Raw genomic sequence first — 13,744 nt, forward strand, 5'->3', positions numbered from 1 at the left:
GGAATTAAAAATCCAGGTTCAGGTTAACATTCGATCTCGTTAAAATTCACATACATTTGGGGAGGACAGACAGAAGGTGAGTATTCTTCATTCTGAAAGTCTTACTCCGGTGTCTGCTGTCGTCGGCCCACAGAGCTATTTTTATTTCTTGGGTAAAGCCATGAATAAAGGAAGGCAAAAAATTTCTGTGAACTTCTTTGTGACCAACATGTTGCTTTGCATAAATCAAACTAGGAGAACAAGTGAAGCACAACTTTGATGTGCGATATGGCAGGAAACAAGGTCACAAATGATGACAAGAACACAGTTCACCAGCCCCTTCTCTATCTAATCATTTCACGGTTTTTCATATTATTAATCTGCATGACATTTGTTTTCTACTTTAAAGGCTCAATTATCCTTCTTTTTACTATGCAGGCAAGGGTGTGAGGAGTAAACAGGAGTGGAGGGTCTGAATTAGGAACAGAATAGCTTCCCCTGTTGCTGCATGGAAAGAAACTGAGTGCTCTCAAATTACTAACATGTTTGATTAACTTGTACCCCCTTTAACCCATGGGTGCCAGATAGAGCTCTTACTGAAATTAGTTCTAAAAAATTTAGAGATCCTATTTTTCAACTTCTAAAATTGCAGTATCATTTAAAATTTGGAAAAAAAAAAAGCTTTATAGAGATAGTATGGTCAATTTAAAAGCATCCAGAGAATGCTATAAAGCTGTCCATGGCAATCATAAAAACACAGAGTTCCCATTAAGGCTGAGATTTACTAGCCTGTGTTTAATGCATTAAACTGTGTTGTGCTATTTAATGCAATAGCAAATAGGCCCCACTGACAATAATGGGAAGTGCATTAAAGTGTAACGCATACTAATTCATTCATGCAGGTTAAGTTGGTTTGGGGAACAAATTTAGCACTACATTTACTAACACACACATTATTTCAAGAGTCTAAGATCTTCTTTAAATTCTCTCTTCTCAAATACATACACAACTACAGTCTAAGGTCCTAAGGAGCTTTGCCGAGATTGGGTGGCAGAGCCGGTGGCGGGAGGCGGGGATGGTGCTGGGCAGACTTATACAGTCTGTGCCAGAGCCGGTGGTGGGAGGCGGGACTGGTGGTTGGGAGGCGGGGATAGTGCTGGGCAGACTTATACGGTCTGTGCCAGAGCCGGTGGTGGGAGGCGGGACTGGTTGTTGGGAGGCGGGGATAGTGCTGGGCAGACTTATACGGTCTGTGCCAGAGCCGACGGTGGGAGGAGGGGCTGGTGGTTGGGAGGCGGGGATAGTGCTGGGCAGACTTACGCGGTCTGTGCCCTGAAAAGGACAGGTACAAATCAAGGTAAGGTATACACAAAAAGTAGCACATATAAGTTTATCTTGTTGGGCAGACTGGATGGACCGTGCAGGTCTTTTTCTGCCGTCATCTACTATGTTACTATGTCTTATACTATCTAGGTACGCAAACCCTGTTGTCATCTAAACATCCGAAGATTATACAAGAAAAATACTGTATCTGTGTAACTTCTAAAATTCAAATTACTACCACCAGTGCTTTCTGACCTCAAACTCCCCATTTACTATTTGACATTCTAAGCCCCCTTATTACCCTCAAGATCTTTACACAGCCTCATAATTTCAATAAAAGACCTTATATAAACTCAAACAGGATTGCAGTTCATTCTAAGATAAAAATATTTAGAAGTATGTTCAGAGGCACCTGTGGAGTTACTCAGCACAATGCTCAAACTATAGAAAGCATTCAAAAGGACAGAAGAAAAGGAGCAAGATGAACAACAAGGTAAACAGACAAAAAGGATATAAAATGACAGGTCCTAGATCAATTTTTCAAGCAGAGGCCATGTTGGCAAAGAAATTCTCAATGTGAGAGCCAGAATTATCACCAGACAAGGCAGCTGGAGCCCTAAGCAAGGGAGAGGGATCCTGCTTTAATAACACAGCCAGCCAAAATATACAGGTCAGAACAATTGGGTCCCCACATTCACTCTTCCTTAGCCAGTATACCCCCACTCGCAGCTCATCTCCCTCAGCTCACGTCCCATGATACACACTCACTGCAAATCCTGTTTCCCCCCATGCACATTCAAATCCCCATCTGCCTCTCCTACTGGACAGCCCTCCACCATACTGTCTTCATCCCCATCAAGAAGGGCTCTCCTCCCATTTACAGTAACCCCCTCATTTTCACTGAAAATTTTCTGTCTGTTCAACTTCCAGAAAAAAAAAAAAATCAGTTCTGTTTTCTTGCAACATTGTGCAGTGCCCAAATGCCTACACCATGTTCACAGGATCACGAAAATAAACAAAAGTCAGTCACCAAATGGTCCAAATTTTGCAGTGAGAGAATTTATTTGTGAAAGACAGGAGGGAGCTGCAACTGGCTCCTAGGCTTTAAGCAAAGAACACTGTGCTACGTTTTAAAGTAGGGTTGTCCAACCTCGGTCCTAAATCCAGTCGGGTTTTCAGGATTTCCCCAATGACTATGCATGAAATCTATATACACAAAATGGAGACCATACATAGTAACATAGTAGATGACGGCAGAAAAAGACCTGCATGGTCCATCCAGTCTGCCCAACAAGATAAACTCATGTGTGCTACTTTTTGTGTATACCTTACCTTGATTTGTACCTGTCCTTTTCAGGGCACAGATCGTGTAAGTCTGCCCAGCACTATCCCCGCCTCCCAACCACCAGCCCCTCCTCCCACCACCGGCTCTGGCACAGACCATATAAGTCTGCCCAGCACTATCCCCACCTCCCGCCACCGGCAGATCACAGGCATATTCAGTGGGGAAATTCTGAAAACCCAATGGGCTGTAGCGATTGAGGACACAGCCTGGATACCCCTGGAATACACAGTTACCAAACACCTTTGCTAATGAAAGCAATTCCATACACATCATAAGCAGGAATCCATACCAATTGGGTTAGACATCACTGTGTACTTTGCAGGTTGTGATACCTTCTTATTGGGCCAATGCAAGAATTATCCAAAGCTGACAGTCTGTCCCAGTCCCCATGGGTTCTGTCTCCATCCCCTTCCGTCCCCGCTCCATCCCCATGGGCTCTGTCCTTAAATGTTTTTATTAAAGTATAAAAAGGAACAATATACTGTGCAACTGTTGTTTATAAATCACAAATAGAAAATAACAACAATGAGCAACTATAATAACCCAACCACCACCACCATTATCTACTCTTCCAACCTCAACAATAGCTAACTTCTAATACCCCAAAGAATCCTAATGTAGAAATGTGCATGTACAAAATACAACCCATTCTGTATGCTCTAGCCGGGGAGAAATATGCCCTATGAGGCAGTGTTATGATTTTTTAATCTGTGGATGAATAATCAACAATTTCAGGATTCAGTCTAGCTCTCCTGTCTTCCACAGTCCTTCCCGCAATAGAAAATGTGCTTGTAGCAGGATGTACTGGATCCCCCATGCAAAGCACGTTTGCTTGTTTTTCCAAAAAAAAAAAAAAAAAAAAATCAAAATATCGTCGTCTGCATCATTCAAACAGCCCAGTTCATTAACAGGCTTCAAAATGGAAAATGACACAGGGACAAAGTCATTCTCTATCATGGGCCTGCAAAAAAAAAAAAAACAGCATTTCCAGGATATAAAAACTGAGAAATCCTCAACCCAGTCTTTAGGATGCACTAAGCCAGTTTGATTTTCAAGATATCCACAATGAACTGGCATGCACTGCCTCTATTGTATGTAAATCTCGTACATCTTCATTGTGGGTATCCTGAAAAGCCTGACTGGCTGGGTGTATCCCAAGGGCTTGGTTGAGAACTGCTCTGATTTGTTCCTTTTAAGCTCTTCAAAACCCAGGCACAGTGAATAACAGACCCAAGGACAAGGGAATACATACTATCCACTCTAACGTATTAATATGCAACAGCCCTTTATATTCAGAACGTTCAAACTAAGTTGCTACATTGTTTAAAACCATATGTGACCATCTCTGGGAAAAACTAAAGTTGCAGATCCAAAAAGTCATGAATGGCCAATTTTCACATCATGAGTCCAAAAGCAGTCACATGTTTGAATTTCTGCAACTTGTATTTATTGTTACATTTGTATCCCATATTTCCATACTTATTTGCAGGCTCAATGTGGCTTACATAGTACCGTAAAGACGTTCGCCAAGTCCGGTAGAGAAACAAATACAAGATGAGGGTGTGGTCGAAGAAGGTTCATGAGTTTCAGGAACAATGGGGATAGAAGACAGGAAGGGTTTATTTGGTGTCCATTACGAGCTGTGGTTTTGCTGTGCTGCAGAGTTCAGGCACTTATGTTGGGTCGGTAGGATATGCCTTTTTAAACAGGTAGGTTTTTAGTGTTTTTCAGAAGTTCAGATGGTCGTAGGTTGTTTTCACGGCTTTTGGCAGTGCGTTCCATAGTTGTGTGCTTACATAGGAGAAGCTGGATGCATAAGTTGATTTGTATTTAAAAAAAATTTCACATAAACAGATGGGTTCTGCACTGTTGTATTACAAATTGCATGCTCTAATAGCATTCATTAACATCTCATTTGTGCTCTCAAGTGCGTAACCTGACTGCCCTGCCCATATGCATGTCCCCTTGCACTTACATGCTAAAACACTGAAACACTAGCTTATAGAATAATGCCTAAGTGCAATTATATCCTTAACTGCACTTTACCCACGTTGTGGCGATTAAATTCTGTTTTAGTGACGAAACTTATGTGCCAAATTGACACTTAACTTGTGGTGCACTGTATGGAATTGGAGGAAGGGTGTCTGCAGGTATGGGTAAATTAGACCTTACCTGCTAATTTTCTTTCCTTTAGTCCCTCCGGACCGGCCCAGACTGTAGACTGTAATCTCAGTCTCCACCTGCTGGAAGGCGTACACAACCCATCAGTCACATTCTGGGCCGGTCCGGAGGGATGCTAAGGAAGGCTTCATTACTGAAGGTATAGTATGTAGACCACCTCGGCTCTTGAGTCATTTTTTCTAGCAACAAAGGTGTCGGTACTCAAATGTCAGGCTATCCTTTATGGATGGAGAGATCTCTTGAAGGATTCACCCCAAAATAGCCAGACTTCCTGCAACCAGCCACAGAATCTATGAAAACACAGCATTGGTGTGCAGAGCCTGGGCTCTTTCATTAATACTTGGGGACCATGGATCAATTTTAGCAGGAAATGGAAAAGGTGCCAGTACTCAGTACCCCCGAGTTCCCCTTGAAAAAAAAAGCCCTTAGATGTATCAGCATGCTCGATTGTGCGAGACCCATGAACAGACTAATTTTTTTAGTGGCTACTCCAATTCTATGGAATGTTACCATTAAATTTGCATCAGGTAACTAATTTATTCAAGTTTAGGCAACGCCTCAAAATACATTTGTTCCAGCTTGCCTATAATAAGAAAAATTAGTCGATAATAAAAGTCTGTGATTGTGAGAAAGTTGGATGCTCAATTTTAAAATGTATTGATGTTTTTTTTTATTATGTAGGATTTTGTCTTAATTTTATGTATTATGTCAATTTGTATTTTTTAAATCAATAATGAATGTTACGCTGTAATGTGCCGTGCTAATTAAGATAACAACATACCTTAGCCAAAGGGCTGTAACAACTATACTACTTTGAAGATGAGAAGATACAAGGCTGCTACTGCACTATAGGCGGAAATCAGCTACTTCATTAATTTATCCAAAGTCATAACAAGCATTACTGATTGATCTGGGTCAAAAACCAAGTACCCTGACCAAGGGTATTCAATTTCTGGGGGAATGGCCTGGAATATAGTTCTACCACTGCTTTTCAGATTCCAGAACAGAAGGGACCAGGACACTCTGTTTTAGTGCATCCGTTCCAGGCAACCTGCACAGAAGAGGGTAAGACTAGAGCGGAGAACAGTCTCCCTACTCCAATGGTTCTTAATCGAGTCCTTGTGACACAACAAACACCCATTGGGTTTTCATGATATTCACAATGAATATGCATATTCATTGTGGATATCCTAAAAAACTGACTGGCTAGGTGTGATCTGAGGGCTGGGTTGAGAACCCCGTACTCCCTAATGCAGCCCCACTTCCTGTTGCTTCTTCCCCTGACCTCTCCCCTATCCTCTTCTCCTGCTTCACTTCCTTTTTCTCTACAAATTATGCCCTGCTTATTACTAAATGAGAACCCCCCCCCAAAAAAAACAGTAGGTTCAATCCCTGCTTAATATACATCAAACGCCTGATTATTCTTAGAGAACAGACCATCTGTGTCAAATTTTCAGCTATTCCAAATCATGGAATTATCCAGATGTTTATTTCCTCATCTCTTGGTACAAAGTAGACAACATGTTGTTGGTTTGATTCTAATCTCAACTATTTATTTATTTAGATTTGCTATAACAATAACAGCAGCACTGTGCCCCTGAAAATGCCAAGGCATCAACACTGTTCAAAACCAACAAAAAACCCCTCCTTTGGCACTCTTTGTTCCTTGGGAGTCCAAGTCTGTTGAGCTTCTGAGGTCTCAGAGGTTAGAACAACAAAGAACTGAATGTGTTTGTTTCATGAGTACTGGTCTTTCTGCAGGTCTTTTCTTTGTGATAAGAGCCAGCTGCCATTTGTTTCTGACCCAAGTCTTTTTTTTTTTTTTTTGGCTCAGTAGCACCAATAAGATTTCATTTCCTGTACCAGAAGATATAATTACAGTCACTAACACTTGGTGAAGGCTATCACAACAGCTGGAACTGCTATCTGCATTTTACTAAAATTACAGTCATTACTGCGAATCTCCCTGCCAAAAGCAAACATTATGCAGATTAAAATCAGAAAGACTGTAGAGATGGAAACTATTTGTGACCATCCACAAGAACCAAAACATGAAAGCATGTTCTCTTTGGGTCAGGGAACTCACTCACACCCACTATATGGCATCAAATGTTTGGCCAAGCTGAAGGAGTATGATCAGTCAGTGTCCCAGGACTGATCATAATCTCCCCTTGTGTAAGATGTGCTTTGCAATTCTCTCTTATAGTACCAATTATTTTCCCATTATGCATCAGGCCAGAAAGTTAATGGTTATTCTATTATTTTTCTGGGCTTTTTTTTCTCTCTCTCTCTCTCTGAGACAACTGCACTAACCATCAATCTGCAACTCTTCTCAGAAAATATCTGAAAATTGAACTTAACGTCATCATAAACAGATTTTGAGCAGTTTGAAAGTGAAAAATGTGAGAATTTAAAAGAATAATCATCACTTCTTAAAATCATAAAACTTGCAATTACAGTGCTATTAGCATAACTCGGAACCACTGAGCTGAAAAAAAAAAAAAAAAAAGATGCCAAAATATGCTTGCTTACAGAGAATGGCTAAAACTTGTGCCCAACAAATAAACTTCAGAAGCACAGTGAAACAAATTACAGACCAGCTCATCAGATATCTGTCAAGTAATCATTATGTTGGGATGTAAAAGCTATGTATACACGGTCACCTCTTTGCAACACCTGTCTCCATAGCCGAGACACACATCGTCCTATGTAGGATACCATGTCCCAACATTACTGCGTTTTATAAACAATCCCCTGAGCCTGCCCTCCTCTTCACAACCTGAGTGTCGATTACGATGCCCTCTAACATTCTACACTGTATCTTGGAGCATCAATTCACTTCTCCGTTTTCATGCTTCTGTGAGCAAAGAAAGAAAAACCTCTCTAATGAGCTTCTACCAGTGATGCCAGGAGAAAAGGATGAAAAGGGGGGGGGGGGGGGGTGGTACAGAATATGTTGCTAAAATACCCAAGTACAGGCATAGAGGACTAAAAACACCCAAACATAAGAAAAGGGATATAGAGTTGACCACCTATTTCACATAGCCAATTCAGTCTCCAAGGGTCACAAAAAGGTCAGATTTTTTTTTTTTATTCTAGTTTCCTCCTGCTGCTATGAGCTTCCAACTCAATTGGAACTGGCCATTGCAAAGTCTTCATTTGCAACCATCTGGGATTTTCCCATGTTCTACATTTAGAAACACATCAGGGCAAGTTACATATTCAAGTACATGAGTTATTTCCCAGCCTAAACTGGACTACAATCTGGTTGTATGATGTAATGAGTGAAGTGACTTGACAAAAGTCACAAAGTGTCAGAAGCAGAAGAGAGATCGCCTTGCAACAAACTTAATCCAGCAGAACACTGCATCATGGTTCATTCCAGAAACCTGTCATTATGACTCTAGGTCTCACCAATGCATGATGATTGGTCTCTTTCCCACCAGAGGCTCTGAACACTAAGGATGTGGATTCATTTTGAAATTACACGGGGATAGGTCTACGTAGTGCATCTTTTCTAGCAAAAAAGGTGCCAGTACTCAATTGCTAGGCCACCCTTCAAGGGTGGGGTGATCACTGAGGGATCCACCCCACAATAGTCAGGCCCCCTGCAACCAGTCACAGAATCTATGACAAGGTGTTATGATTCTGCCGGTTTGGCTGAGGGGGAGGGGGGACGTCTCTTCTGATTGGCTGCCAGGGGTTGTGCTGACGTCAGGGGATAGTACTTTAGCCTGCAGCTGAAGAGTTTCTCTGCTTTTGCGTTACTTATCTGGTGGTAACAGGAAAGCCTGATAGGTTTCTCTCAGAACGTGCTCTAGGTTCTGACAGGGATCTGTGTTGATTTAGAGTATTCTTTTCCTTCCCTCTGGGTTAGCTGCTGCTGTGTGTGTGTGTGTGTGTGTGCACAGCTGCTCGTTTGTTTAGTGGGGGCTGGGCATTGCTCAGCCTCCAGGGCTCTGGGCTGAGTGAGAGCGTTCTCCTTTGTTTGTTTGTTTTAAGGATTTCTCTTCCCAGTGTCCTGGCCTGCTGGCTCAGTGAGTTTAACCCTTTGTGTACTGTGTGTATTGTATTCCTGCCTCTGCCAGTGTGTTTGTTTGGATGGGCCCCACTCCCTCTCGGGAGGGGAAGCATTCTCTCTGATTGTTTGTTGATTTATGGCACTCTCTCTCTGCTGGCTCTACAAGCTTAACCCTTTATGTTCTGTGTGCCTCTGTCTACAGTGGGTTTGAGGCAAAGGCTTTCTGCCTTCCTTTGTGTTTGGTTCCTCTGGCTTCTGCCTGGGGCTCCTACCCTGGTGGGGAGGGGGTTGCTGTGTTAGTTCCCCTGTCCTGCGCTAGTCCCCTGCGTGGGCGTGGCCCGCTCTGGTCCTTTGTTTCCCCCTCTGCCCTATTGCTGGTGTTCAGCGCGTGTCTGGCATCTTGGGGCCCTCTGGGTTCTTTCACCCCTCCCTGTGTGTGATTGGGTTCCAGTTCAGCCGTGAGGCTCGCACGAGTGGTTCTGTCTGCGTGGGTTCCGGTTCGGCCGCGAGGCCCGCCTGTATGCCTATTTCCCTTCTTCCTGAGGGACTGGGGGGAGGGGTAGCTTAGGGGGTATTGTGTAGCTGGGGTGTGCGGTGGTGGGTCGGTCTCCCCTTGGCCTCGGCCAGGGCCCAAGGGCTCACGACCAACCCAACGGATTACAGAACGCAAAAGCCATGAGCTCGACCGATCCATCCCCCATGCAGCTGCTCCAGCAATTGCATGCTCAGCTACAACAGGTATCGGGAGTCGTGAACGCACTGTCTCAACGGGTAGACTCGCTGACTGTCACGGGGGCTGCGGAGGTCCCGCCAGCAGCTACTCCGCCTAGTTCCCACGCATGTGGCCGAGGGATTCGGGTAGCTACGCCCCCGAGGTACGAGGGCGACAGTAAGACCTGCCGGGGGTTCCTCAATCAATGCCAAATTGTCTTCGAGTTGCAGGCCCGGGATTTTCCTTCGGATCGGGCGAAGGTGGCTTATATTATCTCTCTACTGGCAGGCCCCGCTCTGGCCTGGGCCTCGCCCTTATGGGAAAAGAAGGATCCCCTCCTGGATAATTTGGCAGAGTTTTTGAAACAATTTCGGCTCATCTTTGAGGAACCCGGGAAGCCCTCCTCGGCGGCGACTCAGCTGTTGAACCTACATCAGGGGCGACTCTCTCTGGGTGAGTACGCCATCCAGTTTCGGACTTTGGCCGCAGAGCTAGGTTGGGATAACCCAAGCCTGACTGCGGTATTTTGGCATGGTGTCTTGGCCAACATTAAGGACGAACTCACAGGCCGGGAGCTGCCCTCAGATCTGAATGACCTCATCCGTCTCTGTACCCAGGTGGACATCCGGTTCAGGGAGCGGGCCTGTGAACGTCGCGCTGGTCAGCAGGTTGCAGGGGCTAACTCGAGGAGCTCGCACAAGAGCCCTGCTTCCCCGTCGCTGGGTGTGCCCGATGGGTCTGAACCTATGCAGGTTGACCGGGCGGCCCAGGAGAGACAGCGGAGACGCTCTAAGGGGCTGTGCCTGCATTGTGGAGTGAAAGGGCACTTTGTCCGTGAGTGCCCGAAGAGAAAGAAGTCGGGAAACCAGCAGCCCTGATACCGGCTAGGGAGACCGGGTCAGGGCCAAAGTCCTTCTCCCCTTGGATGCAAGTTTTGGTGCCAGTTCTACTGGCGATTAAGGATACCCCTTGTTTTGAGGCGCTAGTTGACTCGGGGGCGGGAGGCAACTTTATCAGCGCGGACCTGGTGCGGGTTCATCAAATTCCTACGATGGAGTTACCTCAGCCCATCACCGTCTCAGCGGCTTGGGGACTGGTTCGGGGAGTTCTCCGCTCCAGAACCGTGCCTATGACCATACGGGTAGGAGTCTTACACAAAGAAGTTATCTCCTTCTACGTCCTTCCGTCGGCCACTGAGGCCATAATCCTGGGATTACCCTGGCTTCGCCTGCATAACCCTTGCATTGATTGGGCCCGGGGTGAATTGACGGCGTGGGGCCCGGGCTGCCAGAAGGTCTGTTTGGATAAGGTCTCGCCAGCCCCAGTGACGCTTCCTTTGGATCGAGCCAATGTTATGTTACCGGGGCCCTACAGATCCTTTGGAGATGTTTTTTCCAAACAGCAAGCAGAGATTCTGCCTCCTCATCGCTCCTATGACTGTGCCATAGAGCTACTACCTGGCACTGAACCTCCCCGTGGCCGCGTATACCCCCTATCCCGGCCAGAGACGGAAGCCATGTCCCAGTATATTCGAGAGAACCTAGCTCGAGGCTTCATCCGGCCCTCTAAATCACCCGCGGGGGCTGGATTCTTCTTCGTGGAGAAGGATGGGGGGTTGCGCCCCTGTATTGACTACAGGGGACTCAATGCCATCACGCGGAAGGACAAATACCCCCTTCCCTTGATTTCTGAGATGCTTGACCGCCTCCAGGGGGCCCAGATCTTCTCCAAGCTCGATCTCAGGGGGGCCTACAACCTTGTGCGGATCAAGGAGGGGGATGAGTGGAAGACGGCGTTTAACACCCGCGACGGGCATTACGAATATCTGGTAATGCCCTTTGGACTTGCTAATGCTCCAGCTGTCTTCCAAGCCTTCATGAATGACATCTTCAGGGATCTCCTGTATAAGTTTGTGATGGTCTACTTGGACGATATTTTGATTTTTTCAAGGGCTGAGGAAGAGCACCAGGAGCACCTGAAGACCGTATTGCAGCGGTTGAGGGAGAACCACCTCTATGTGAAATTGGAAAAATGTGAATTCCATCGCTCCGAACTGCTCTTCCTGGGGTACATCATTTCTAACCACGGGCTGCGTATGGACCCCAGTAAGCTGACAGCCATCCTGCACTGGCAGCAACCTACGGGGCGTAAGGCTCTACAGCGCTTCTTAGGTTTTGCCAACTACTATAGGCAGTTTATTTGGAATTACTCGTCCCTGACTGCCCCTCTTACTGCCTTGACTAAGAAGAACGCTGACGCTCGCAACTGGTCGCCTGAGGCGTGTCAGGCCTTTGAGAATCTGAAACAGGCATTTGTTGGAGCTCCAGTGTTGCGCCATCCCAACCCGACAAATAAATTTTTCGTGGAAGTGGATGCATCATCGGTTGGCGTAGGAGCAGTGCTGTCCCAGGCCCACCCCAGTGGGAAACTTCTCCCATGTGCATTCTTCTCTAAAAAGTATACCCCTGCCGAGAAGAATTATGCCATCGGGGATCAGGAGCTATTAGCCATTAAATTGGCCCTGGAAGAATGGCGTCATCTGCTGGAAGGGGCGCAGGAGCCCTTCACGGTGTTCACGGACCATAAAAACCTGACTTATTTACGAGAAGCGAGAAGGCTGAATCCTCGCCAGGCCCGGTGGGCACTATTCTTCTCCCGCTTTGATTTCATTCTGACCTATCGTCCAGCGGAGAAGAACATCAAGGCAGATGCCCTCTCCAGGTCCATGGAGGCTGACCTGGAGGAAGAACCCCTGCAGTATGTAATTAAACCTGATGTCATTGTGCCCGCGATGACGCTAGCAGTACCTGCAGGTATGACCTTTGTGCCACCCTGGCTGAGAGAAAAGACACTCCAATGGGGGCATGCCTCTCGAATGGCAGGACATCCCGGGATCCTGGGAACCAAGCGGTTCATCTCCCAGCAGTATTGGTGGCCTTCACTTGATCGGGATGTGCAGGAGTTTGTGGCTGCGTGTCCTGAGTGCGCCCAGCATAAGGCTGACCGTCGGAGACCCCAGGGGTTGCTGATGCCTTTACCGGTACCTGAGAGACCGTGGACCCACATTGCCATGGACTTTGTTACGGATCTGCCTAACTCTGAAGGGCACACAGTTGTCTTGGTAGTGGTGGACCGGTTTTCTAAAATGGCCCACTTCATACCCATGCCTACCCTTCCTTCGGCGGTGAAGCTGGCACAGTATTTCATCAGCTCTATTTTTCGTCTCCATGGTCTGCCAGAATCTATTACCTCTGATCGAGGAGTACAGTTTGTCTCAAAGTTCTGGAGAGCCCTGAATCGGGCCCTTGAAGTAAAGCTGAACTTTTCGTCGGGATATCACCCACAATCCAATGGCCAAACAGAACGAGTGAACCAATGCTTGAAGCAGTTCCTACGGATGTATGTCAATGAGCACCACAACAACTGGAGTCAGCTGCTGCCTTGGGCAGAATTCGCTCATAACAACCGAGTGAGCTCGGCCACGGGCGCGTCGCCCTTTTACATCGTATATGGACGACACCCGCGGATACCAGCCCCCTTGAAAACCAACTTGGATGTCCCGGCAGCGGTTGATGCGGTGACCTCGCTCCAAGCAATTTGGTCATCAGTTCAGAAAGCGCTGCGAGTGACCTCCACTCGTATGAAACGCCAAGCGGATCGGTCTCGCAGAGTGGAACCGCACTTCCAGCCTGGCGACTTGGTGTGGTTGTCCACGCGTAATCTTCGTCTGAAGATTCCCTCCTCCCTCTTTGCACCTCGATTTGTGGGCCCGTATCCCATTGTGAGGCAAGTGAATCGGGTCTGTTATCAGCTAAAGTTACCACCTACATTACGGGTACATAACACCTTTCATGTGTCCTTGCTGAAGCCTGTGATTCTGAGAAAAGGGGCTTTGCCCGCGTTGCCTGCTAGTCCAGCCATCTCAGCCTCCCAGGGGGAATACGAAGTCCGGGATGTCTTGGATGCAAGGCGCTTCCGGGGACATCTCCAGTATCTCATTGCGTGGATGGGATATGGACCGGCAGACAATTCCTGGGAGGACGCTACTCATGTCCACGCGCCAATCCTAGTCAGACGGTTCCATCGCCTTTTCCCTCACAAACCTAAACCTCGTGGACGGGGTAGGGGGGGCCCTTGAAGGGGGGGTGATGTTATGATTCTGCCGGTTTGGCTGAGGGGGAGG

At 46.6% G+C, this 13,744-nt stretch overlaps 1 protein-coding gene across 12 annotated transcripts in view; it reads right to left on the reverse strand.

The window, feature by feature from the left end:
* Positions 1-13,744, reverse strand: part of ANKS1A (ankyrin repeat and sterile alpha motif domain containing 1A) — a 246,919-nt gene that overhangs the window by 183,631 nt on the left and 49,544 nt on the right. The gene's annotated exons all lie outside the window — the stretch shown is intronic.

This window comes from Microcaecilia unicolor, chromosome 12 (genome assembly GCF_901765095.1).
Source record: "Microcaecilia unicolor chromosome 12, aMicUni1.1, whole genome shotgun sequence".
NCBI classification, from domain to species: Eukaryota; Metazoa; Chordata; class Amphibia; order Gymnophiona; family Siphonopidae; genus Microcaecilia; species Microcaecilia unicolor.